The following is a 10949-nucleotide window of genomic DNA, read 5'->3' as shown; positions in this document are numbered from 1 at the left end:
GGTGTTTTCACATGGAAGGCTGAGGATAGGCTGTTCGATGCTGGAGGAAGGCAGACTCCAAACGCTCCTCCATGCAATGCAAATTAATATAGACGGCTGGAATCAACTCAAAAATGACCCAGAGACATTGGAGTAGCCATTAAAGGCGTTGATATGTCCTCGAACACAGCTTTTGATCACAAAACAGCAAAGGTAAGACAATATGGTTATGTGAAGTTCATTTTTTTCTTCTTCTTCGGCTGCTGGTTCAGTGTGTTTTTGTTGTAGAGTGATATGACTTATATCGTTGGAATCTGTGGAGTCTCAGCTTTCATAATTATGTTTGTGCATGCACCATTAGCATGTTTTGCTATATGCTCATTTAGTTGCGTGGTGTTGGAATTGTGTTCCGTTGAGGTAAAAATGGTTATCATGAGCTTTTAGCTGAGCTTCTTCCCGTTATGTGTGTATGCAGGATCATTTAACATGTCTTTATCTGGTGTTTGTTGCGATGTGAATGAGTTCTGAATGGGTTCTTATATTGAAATTAAACACTTGTCTGTGGTTGTAATGAACTGTGTAGCTTTAAGTGGGCTGACACACTTGCAAACACACATTCATTTTGGCACAGATTGGTAATGACCTTTATGAGTCGGTTAAATGGCAAATGTGAGAAATGACACAGTCTATGAACTACACATTGTGAAGCTAAAACATGCAAAAACAAGTATTTTCCATATTAGTTTGAGCTTTATTCACAAACTTAAATGAGGTGTTTTGGTATACATGTTAAATGAGCATTTTGTGTTTCTCAGCCATTCAATTCAAAATAACTCCAACTCTACACATGACCGTTGCTCTCCTCTCTCCTCTGGATGATTGGTTGCCCCGTCATTCTGAGAGGCCGGAGGTCATCTCATTCAAAGTTCTTCTCTGCCCCGGCTCCGCAGTGGTGGAATGAACTCCCCACTGAAGTCAGGACAGCAGAGTCACTGCCCGACTTCTGCCAGAGGCTGAAAAAACACCTTTGTACTGTAGCACTCGACACGCTGTTAGCTGTTTGTTTGGGAGGGATGTAATGTTTTTTTTTTTATAGCATCTATCTTTTGCTCCAAGGGACTTTGTGAATGCACTTAATGTACTTTGCATTAGACAAAAGTCTCTATCAGATACTGCAAATGTAAAGCAAAAGCATAGACTCCATTGTTTACAAAAACACAGAGGTAAGTCATTTTGACCATCAGTAAACATTGATTACTTAGATTTAGTTGTCTTATGCTTGTATTAAAGAGGCTCCAAGTAAGAATCAGAAATTGCTTGTTAACATTGACACCTGTGGCCGTTAAATCAGCGTCCTGCGTCTCATTTTTTAGGTAAGGTTACAACCTGTTCATACATAGGCGATAAAGAATTATTAAAACACGTTTATACGTTCAAAAACTTCGGTACAGTCTCTTTTAAAAGACCTGACAATCAACTTTGCTTTTAATAGAAATATTTTTGCTTTTTGGTGGAAGGCGCTGACCTTTTGTTTCCATTATAGACCACAGCTCTAACACATACTCATCTGCATACAAATAGTGAACAACCCGGGAAAGAACAAATATTTTTCGAAAGCTTTTTATTTTATTTTATTTTATTTATTTGTGTCTGTCTTATTCAGATTTGGCAACATCCCTGGCTTAGAGTACACAGCCGTGTGTGTGCGCGTGAGCGTGAATGATTGTTTTGGCGACTTTCGTGTGACGCTGAATAGTCTCCGGACCTTAGTTCACAGACCTTGGTCAGGGCAGAGATAACGTGGACTCAGTTTTGGCAATTTATGTGCAGAAAATAAATCCATCATGTCACTCTGACTCTGTTCATTCTGTCTTCCTCCTTTCCTCCCTTCACATCCCACCTCTGTCCAACCTCTTCCCATCCTCCTCTCCATCGTTTCTTGATCTTCTACACCCTCTCCTACTTTCCACTCCCCATTTCCTCTCCTGTCCTCCACCTTTCCTCCCTCCATCTCCCTCCCTCCCTCTCTCTCGCTGTAATTGATAGCGCCCAGTGCTGTTATTTCATCCAAAGGGCCCTGTAAACAAAATCGTCTCTGACAGAACCAATATGGAAATCTCAGGCAGTGGGACTACGAGTTATAGCTTGCAACATGGTGTGTGTTGGCGCGTGCATGAAACTGAAAGAGGAGTGCTTTTGTGCACGTGTGTTCATGAGTGTGTGTCTGTGTGTTTGCCATTGAGACTGAGAGGTGATTCTCAGTTCTGCGTAATAAACTCCAGTGCAGCCAGTCATTAAGTGGAATGTGTGTGAGTGTGAGAGCTTATGTGTGTGTGATGTGGAGGGGGTCAAGGCCAAATTGACATCAAATGGTCTAAATTAGCCCCACTTGTCTCCATTGATTTACGGTGGGCGAGTAAATTGCATCTGTAGTGGGAGAGGAGTAGTAGGGAGGGGCTCGAGGTTTCTCTGTAATTGATCTCAGGCCGTGCGCTGTGTGTTCACGGTGACAGAAGCTGTACAGGAGAGTCGAGAGGAACCCGCTGTCATCATGGCTGCGACACTTAAATCTAACCTTTTACTCACTGGTTATACGTGCTTGGCCAGAGGAGGGGATCAGGGGACTCCTGAAGCCATTCAAGTTATTATTAGTCTTTTAGAACTGATTCCAATTAGAGAAAAAGTTAGACACGATAAAGAGAGATTTATAAGCTTTGAGACAGGGCTGCTCGATTATGGCAGAAATGGGTATGCGTCGATTATTTGAATAATAATCGACTAATTCCCAGTGATCGACACATCCCTAGTCCAGACCCATAGAGAGTGATGTCACCCATTGGTTTGTGGACTGCCGTTTTGTAGCCTTGAGTTTGGCATTTTGGCCGTTGATTTCTTTTTGTAACCAGAGGAGTCGCCCCCTGCTGGCTATTAGAAAGAATGCAAGTTTAAGGCACTTCTGCACTGGCTCCACTTTTCAGACCCGGAGGTAGCGCGCTGATCCAGACCTTTCCATAAAGCCCAGTAAAGAGGGAAGTTAGGGGACTGTTACTGGCTGAGAGAAAGATAAAATGAGGAATCAGCAGAGAGACAAAGACACAGTGAAAATTAAGTGTTTGTTTGAAGTGACAGTGAGGCTAAACATGGTCTTTGTATGTGCATGTTTATGGATGGTGCATGACAATTTGTGCTAATATGTAGCAAAGTGTGTGTGCTAAGTAAAGTGTTAGCCCTCCAGCTGTGTGTATCCGACTGTGACATCTTCAGAAGTGGTCAGGTTCTTTCTCTCTGCCTTTCTGTTTCTATATTGTGTGTATGTGTATGTGTGTGTGTGTGAGTGCAGCTCTGTCTGTCCCCAATTTCAAATTGAACAAGGGCAGTACGTAACGCAACACAGAGTTATTGATTCCCTTACACACACACACACACACACACACACACACACACACACACACACACACACACACATTACGTCTCTGATTTACCGTGCCTGACAGTGGTCTTGCTGTACGGCAACAGAAACCACTTGGGGTGAGACAGAAAGTCGTCCTATGTCACTGACTCATTGCACTTTGACAACGTGTGTAATAGCAACACACACACACACACACGCACTGTATATGGACACACACTTACACAAACACACAAAGATGCACATGCACAATATGGTTTACATAGAAGCATAAGATGTCTTTCCCCAAAAAGCACTTCCTTCCTCACACATTGGCTGGACATAAGCTATCATATGTATGATCAACACACATGAGATTACAAACACACACCACATCGACCCACACACACACACACACACACACGCACACACACGCACACACACACACACACACACACACACACACACACACACACACACACACACACACACACACACACACACTCTAAGCCTGAGCAGCTCTTCTCACCAGCCTTAATTGGATTCTAATGTATTCAGTTTGCTCCACTGAGCAAAGAGATGGTTTTCCGACTGGAGAGAGAGAGAGAGAGAGACGGAGTGAGCAAGGGATAGAGAGAGAGAGAGAAAGAGAGAAAGGGAATTAGAAGTAAATAGGGAGGTTTGTCAGTGGCGGTCATCTTCCTCCAACCTCCGAGTGCAGCGCACCGTCTGAACAAGGTGTCGACAGAATCTCTACAAGAGCCATTTGACCTGAGAGAGAGAAGCACTCTTCTCTCTCATCGTCTCTCTCTCACCACTTAAATATGAGGATGAAAGTCGAATTTACTGCAGCAAACAAACCTCTTTCTGTCATACGCTCATACACAAACTCCATTTAGACCCAAGATCAGTATCTAAGGATCGCAATTTGAGTGCGTTCTCTCAGCCTGACCACTTCACCTTCCCCTTCTGAGTGCTTAGAAATGGATGTACTGTATCTGCTGGGGCAGTACATACATAGATGAGTACTGACCTACAGTCAGAGATAATCATAAAGCAGCACATTTACTTTTCCGAGTTAAGTGGAGTCCTAATTTTAGCTACACATCAACCTCATGATGTTAACTTGAACTCTACCTTCTAAAGACTTTATATCAGCACTTATATCAACTATGTGTTGTATAGTTTTTTGTGCATATAAAAGGTCTGCAAAGTTACAAAGTCCACGCCAAAGGGAGTTACTCCCCCCCACAGAAACACTTCTCCTGAACTGCCTGAAATGCCATCCTTGAAGTCCCGCCTTTTCTTCCGTAACGTGGTGATGTCACCAAGTAACACATTTGCATAATGGATAATTTGGCATGCCCTCAACCAAAGCTAGTTAGAGCGGAGTAGAAAGAGTTTGGTTCCATTGCTTCCATGCATTTATATTATATACAGTATGAACAACAATATACTGCAACAAGTGAAGGGTTAATGTCTAACACACATTTGTGTTGTCTATCTTCATTCATTCCTCCATTCATGCATTGTTTGTTCGTCATTTCATATTTTAGGAAGATGAGACAAACAGCTGTTAAAAGTAAACAAAACACAGACGGTGAAGTCTGTCCACTTGGCATCTTAAAGAGGCAGTCCAATGAGTTAAAGCATGGCATTTCAGGCTGAAAAAAGCTTGTTATTCCCAGTGAGTCGTTGGTGCATGATCCCGTCCACATGCTGAGGAACCAGCTAGTATTAGTGTTTCTAGATCTGGGCACAAAAACATTGACCGCAGGTATCGTTTGACTGAAGAAGTTTCGATACTGGGTTATTTTGGTCGATACCCAGCCCTATTGACCAGTGAGATCATTCAAACCTGTGTTTACTGAGAGAAAATGTTATACATAAAAAGCTTTCAGTTGAACAATTAGAGAGGTTAGATTTCCGCTACACTGACGGCTGAGAAACTTCATGTGCCCGTGCCCTTTGTTAAACAATACTGTGAAATTGAAAGTGTGATATCATCGAGACGGAGCTTTCACACTAAGCTGTGCAGACCTGTTTCTAGTATGTCACTGCATGATGTGAGTAACGTTAAGTCTGACTGGGCCTGGCTCCCTGGGTAGACGCTCTCTGCTTTTTTCAGAATTTTCTTGGAGAAGCTAGACGATTTTGGTTTGTGTTTGGAAAGGTTTGCGAGTCTTGAAAATGGTTCTTAATCTTTCTGGCTCAGGGCCCTCCATAAATGAATACTTTGCCCCCTTTTTGGTTATACAAAATAAACATTTTGGCAATTATTCCCTTCAAGATCCAAGGAGGTTAAACTTCAGCTAATCCTGGCCTATTGCTTTCCAAATGGAGAGCGAGACAAGCGTTACCTACAATGGAAGTGTCATATTGAAGGTTTAGGAAAAGAAATTTTTTGGAAGGGGAAATATATCTGTACATGTTGACAGAGGGGTGTGTTTCAGCAGGACAAGAGTGATAGGAAGTATTTTCTTTTAAAAGATGAGTTTTCAGCCTGCGACAGGAGGATGTGAAGTGACTTGCAGTGCAAAGGTCATCTCACCACTGAGACGCCATAGGGAAAGAAGCTGAGACGGGTGCAGCGATGACCACCATCACCTCAGGGTGGGCGCAGCTCAGCAGCAGACTGACAGTGACGGGCGAGAGAGAGGGGTTCTTCTTACACTTGTTGTGATGTGTTTGTGCTCGTGGCTGAAGTGTGCATCTAACTAGAACGCAGCATGTTTAAAGGTGAGGAGTAAAAAGCAGTTGTTTTCTTTGCTGTCTTTTCACCTGTTCATGTCGGATGGATCAACTCTTTCTCTGCCTGAACTCTATCTTCATATATGCTATATTTTTTTACAGCCATAAGGATTTTGAAGTAAACCAAAATCACTAGATATTTTGCTTGAATGTGATGCAAATTATATGAATGAAATACAGTCTCTGAATTCCCAGTAAGAAGGGGAAATATGGGTGCATTTTTGATTTTATCAATCAGTGTTTCAGCACACAGAGAGATGTGCAGTTGTTTCATAAAATCTCAAAATCAAAGTGAGTGTGAGGCTTTCCCTGCCTTACTTTGATGTTTACCTGCACCCTTATTTATTCCTCTCAACACTCTGTCCACTAGCTTTTACCTTAAAAATGAGAGCAACACTTTTGAGTAGTTCCTCTTGGGAATGGACACAAAGTGCAGCAACCATGCAGTAAAAAGTGCGACTTGTATAATTAAGGAATCAGCTGTATGAGACTCGTCATCCTGACTGAAGAGCAGAAGTAGAACAGGTCAGTGCCTGTGGTCAGTCTGGCAGTGAATGAGCACAGCAACCAGCCGCTGAGAACCAGTTTTAGAAAGCACATTATTCTTCATTTATCACATTACATCAAATCCAGGTTGTATTTGAAGAGTTGCTGACATTGCAATCTTTGTGATGAATGCCTTCTTTTTGGTGATATAATGAATATTCGCCTTCCAACCTTCCTCTAATAATGACAAGTGAAATAACCTTAAAGGGGAAAAGAAAGAAATAGTTCAATTAATTTACGTCTGGAGTAAAGAGTTGGGTGTCGGCCTCTGTGATGGCTTCTATTTGGGGGTTATAAACTGAACATTTTTGGATCAAATGTAGGGCTGCAACTAGCGACTGTTTCCAATGTCGATTAATCTGTCTGATTATTTTCTCAATTAGTTGTTTGGTCAATAAAGATGTGGATCAGTGTTTCCTAAAGCTCAAGATGACGTCCTCAAATGTCTTGTTTTGTCCACAACTCAAAGATATTCAGTTTACTGTCATAGAGGAGCAAAGAAACCACAAAATATTCACGTTTAAGAAGCTGGAATCAGAATTGTGACTTTTCTTAAACAATTACTCATTAATTGATTATCAAAATAGTTGCTGATTAATTTAATAGTTGACAACTAATTGATTAATCTTTGCAGCTGTAAAACAAACGTCTAGACGAACCAGTTTACTATGTTTTACCAGAAGATTTTTTTACTCTTACTTTGAAAGATGTAGTCTTTGTTTTTTGTCCCTTTGGGGAATTATCTGAAATTCTTTTTATTCTGTCAAATCTCCTCCAAACAGCCAGTGGGGCCACACACACTGTATTTGTACAAATATTACTTTTTACCGCATGCTTGCTGAACTAATGCTTTGCTTCGGTTGCGGCCCCAAGAGGAATATTTCAGTTTAAAAAAAAAAAAAAAAAAAAATCTTTCAAGCTTAAGTCACAGGGAATGCTGCTGCTGCTGCTGCTTGCTGCTGCTGCTGCTGCTGCTGCTGCTGCTGCTTGCTGCTGCTGCTGCTGCTGCTGCTGCTGCTGCTGCTGCTGCTGGAAAAATAAATTAGATTGTGGGAAATTATAATCGTATTTATAAAATACACTGATTCGGTTGTGGTCCATAACATGGACGGATGGCGGTTTGTCTAGACGTTGTAGGAAAGGGGTCGGCTTGTGACTGGGAAGCCAGAAAAATGTGTGTTGGGGGAAAATGAGTGAACACTGAAAGAGGACAGGTGGAGAAAGAGAGAGCAGGCTCAGACAGGTTCACATGGTGGCATCACAATGAAGAGAACAGACAGGAGAATAATGAGGGATCACATATATACTGCTAATTAAACCTGCAGTAGTCAGAATGTTTTTGGCATCATTGGGCAAAAATTCCATAATAACATTTCAGCATATTGTGATTCAAGTGTTCTGAGAGAAAACAAGACTTCTGCACCTCCTCATGGCTCTGTTTTCAGGCTTTAAAAAATCTAGCCTGCAACTGAGACTTTGGCCAATCACAGGTCATTTCAGATTGAGAGCGTTCCTATTGGCTGATCAGTCAACGGAGGCAGCTGTCAATCACGGTCAAACTAGGCAGCGCTGATCAAATATGAATCAACATTCTGTTACTGTAATGTCTATTTCTCTCCTCAAATGTTTTCAGAAACATCTTGTAGTGCACTGTGAAAGAAAGGGGGGGATTTGAGCAACTCCTTTCAGGCTACAGGACTGGATATCTGGCTAATCAAATTCATTGAGTTTCTTAATCAAACTTTGTTTTTTAAACTTTAAGTGTATTTGATAAACTTCTTCACTTCTTTGTCTCTTTCCTCTCTCTCTCTCTCTCCCAGTCTTTCAGTTTCCTGCCTTTTCCATTGTTATCCCTTTTGTTTGTTTGTTCTTCCATCTGTTAAACCTGCAGTAGGCAGAAATATTTTTGGCGTCATTGAGCAAAAAATCCATAATAACCTTTCAGTATATTGGGATTTAAGTGTTCTGAGAGAAAACTAGACTTCTGCACCTCCTCATGGCTCTGTTTTCAGGCTTTAAAAAATCTAACCCGTGACGGGAGAATTTGACCAATCACAGGTCATTTCAGAGAGAGAGCGTTCCTATTGGCTGTGCTCCGGCTGGTGGGCGGTGCTTGGTATTTCCTCAACTGATGACTGCTGATCGTCACAAACTTTCTCATTTTACAGCTAAACAGTACACTACAAGATGTTTCTGAAAACATTTGAGGAGAGAAATAGGCATTACAGTAACAGAATATTGATTCATATTTGATCAGCGCTGCCTAGTTTGACCGTTTGATCGGAGTTTGCGAGTGATTAACAGCTGCTCAAAGACAGCAGGCTCCAAATCAGCTCTGATTCTCCGGTCTGTGAAATCCTGCAGATGCCATTAGGAGCACTGGAGGACACATTTTTTCAGAATTACCTCTCTCATGCACTACTGTCAGGATATAGTGACCATTTTTTAATCAGATTTGCTCCATTTCTGCCCCCTGCAGCTTTAAGGACAGGTGAATGTATGGAGGGGTGTTCTCCTGTGAATGCCACCACTTAGTGTCTCTTCTTTGCATGTGACACTAGGGGGGGCTGTCGCTCCTTCCTGTAGAGCCCATCATGGACTCAGACTGGCAGCGAGGCTCACGTCTCTCCGTCTCCGGAAATCCTCCCATCCCTCCGCCGACGGACTGATTTGCAATTCAATAAGTCACAATGTCATCTCTTTAGCTTTTACACATTTAGCTGACAAAGGAGAGCAGGCACGCTGCCTTATGAAATACCGCCTCGGACTCAAAGAAGACCTTAATGTTCTTCTCTCTCTTCTGGCTTCTTGTTCACACACACACACACACACACACACACGCACGCGCACGCGCGCACACCCACACACACACACACACGCACACACACACACACTCGCGCGTCCCATCAATAGAAAGTGAATGAGTTTTATTACAAGGTGCCTGGTGGATCACATTTTGCAGGTTGTACAAGCTGTCACACGCCACTGGAAGAGCGGATGTGGTGAGTGTGTGCGCGTGCGTGTGCATGCACGAGAGCTCGTGCGAAGGTGGCGTCTATCGATTACAGAGAGAACAGGTGTAGCGTGTGTCTTTATATGAATAATGCAGAGAGAGGCTTTAAGAGGATAAACAACACGTGGACGCGTGCGCACATACACACACACACACACGGACACATAGAGAGAAATAGGCCTCTTCTTATGGGATATCTGCTTATTTTAAACTTCTATTTGAGTCCTTCCAGCATCAAAAAGCTGCAGTATGTCTTTAACCTGTTTCCCACACACTAATTTTCTTTTGCTTTCAATTATTTGGCTTTATTTTAGTCTTAATTTTCATATTTATTTTAGTTTTTCACTCTTTATTTTATTTTGAAAATTAAAAAAAAAAGTATTTTTGGATGTTTTTGCCCCCTCTAAAATTAAATGAATAATAAAATAATAAAGAATATAAAATGATGAAAGAAATGAAAAAAAAAAAAAAATCCAAATAAATTCCTGCACCCTCCATTGGCTGCTCAGATGTCGCTTAAATCCCCAAATCCCGCCCCCACCCTCCTCTTCCTCCTCCTCCTCCTCCTCTTCTTCCTCCTCTGCCGGCTGGTGGAAGCGTCAGACCTCCTCCTCCTCTCCTCTCCTCCCTCCATCCCGCGGACCGAGTGTATACAGCCTCTCAAGTTGAACCCAGACGCTCACATGCACAGCAAGAGGAGGACAGTCTGCGGAGAGACAGACACAGAGAGGAAGAAGAGGGAGAGCGGACGGAGCTGCTGCAGCTGAGCAATTTGGATTTTATTTCACATATTATGCGCCTGAATTGACAGAGTTTTCTTTGCTTTTTTTGCTGTTTCAAACCAACCTATTGAATGGACTTTTTAAATCATCGGAGGAGTTCTTCGTCCACTCTTTCTGCTGGTCTGGTTAAACTTTGGAAGACAGAAAAGTGAGATAAAGGTTGCGAGACAGTGAGGTGTCCCGTTTGGATAAATAACGCAGAGGAGCGCACCGGTGGAAGAAGCTTCTCCACGGGGTGAAAACAGCTTCATTCCTCGGCTCTGACTTTTTTTTTTGCGGGGAGGATTTAAAAAAAAAGAAGCACCGGAATTTCCCATCGCAGGTTTTTTTTTTTTTTATGACTGACTCCAGAAGGATTTACTCCAAACCTCATCTGCGCGCTGACTTTTAGGTCAAGCACATGCAGCTGGAGCGCAATTTGGTCAAATTGAGATTATTATTAATGGCACCGATGCGGTAGTGATCTGTCTGGAGGGGAGAAAGAGATACT

At 42.3% G+C, this 10949-nt stretch overlaps 1 protein-coding gene across 1 annotated transcript in view; it reads left to right on the top strand.

Annotated features, from left to right (window-relative positions):
* The first annotated feature begins 10267 nt into the window (after window positions 1-10267).
* LOC141769746 (transmembrane protein 132C) overlaps window positions 10268-10949 on the top strand; it is a 305459-nt gene continuing 304777 nt past the window's right edge. Inside the window, exon 1 of the mRNA XM_074639133.1 lies at window positions 10268-10949. This exon is cut by the window's right edge and continues 158 nt beyond it. The gene's annotated coding sequence lies outside the window, so the exon portion shown is untranslated.

Source organism: Sebastes fasciatus, chromosome 6 (genome assembly GCF_043250625.1).
Source record: "Sebastes fasciatus isolate fSebFas1 chromosome 6, fSebFas1.pri, whole genome shotgun sequence".
In the NCBI taxonomy this organism is placed as follows: Eukaryota; Metazoa; Chordata; class Actinopteri; order Perciformes; family Sebastidae; genus Sebastes; species Sebastes fasciatus.
Note: the sequence above shows the minus strand (reverse complement) of the source record. Positions and strands in the feature narration are given on the sequence as shown.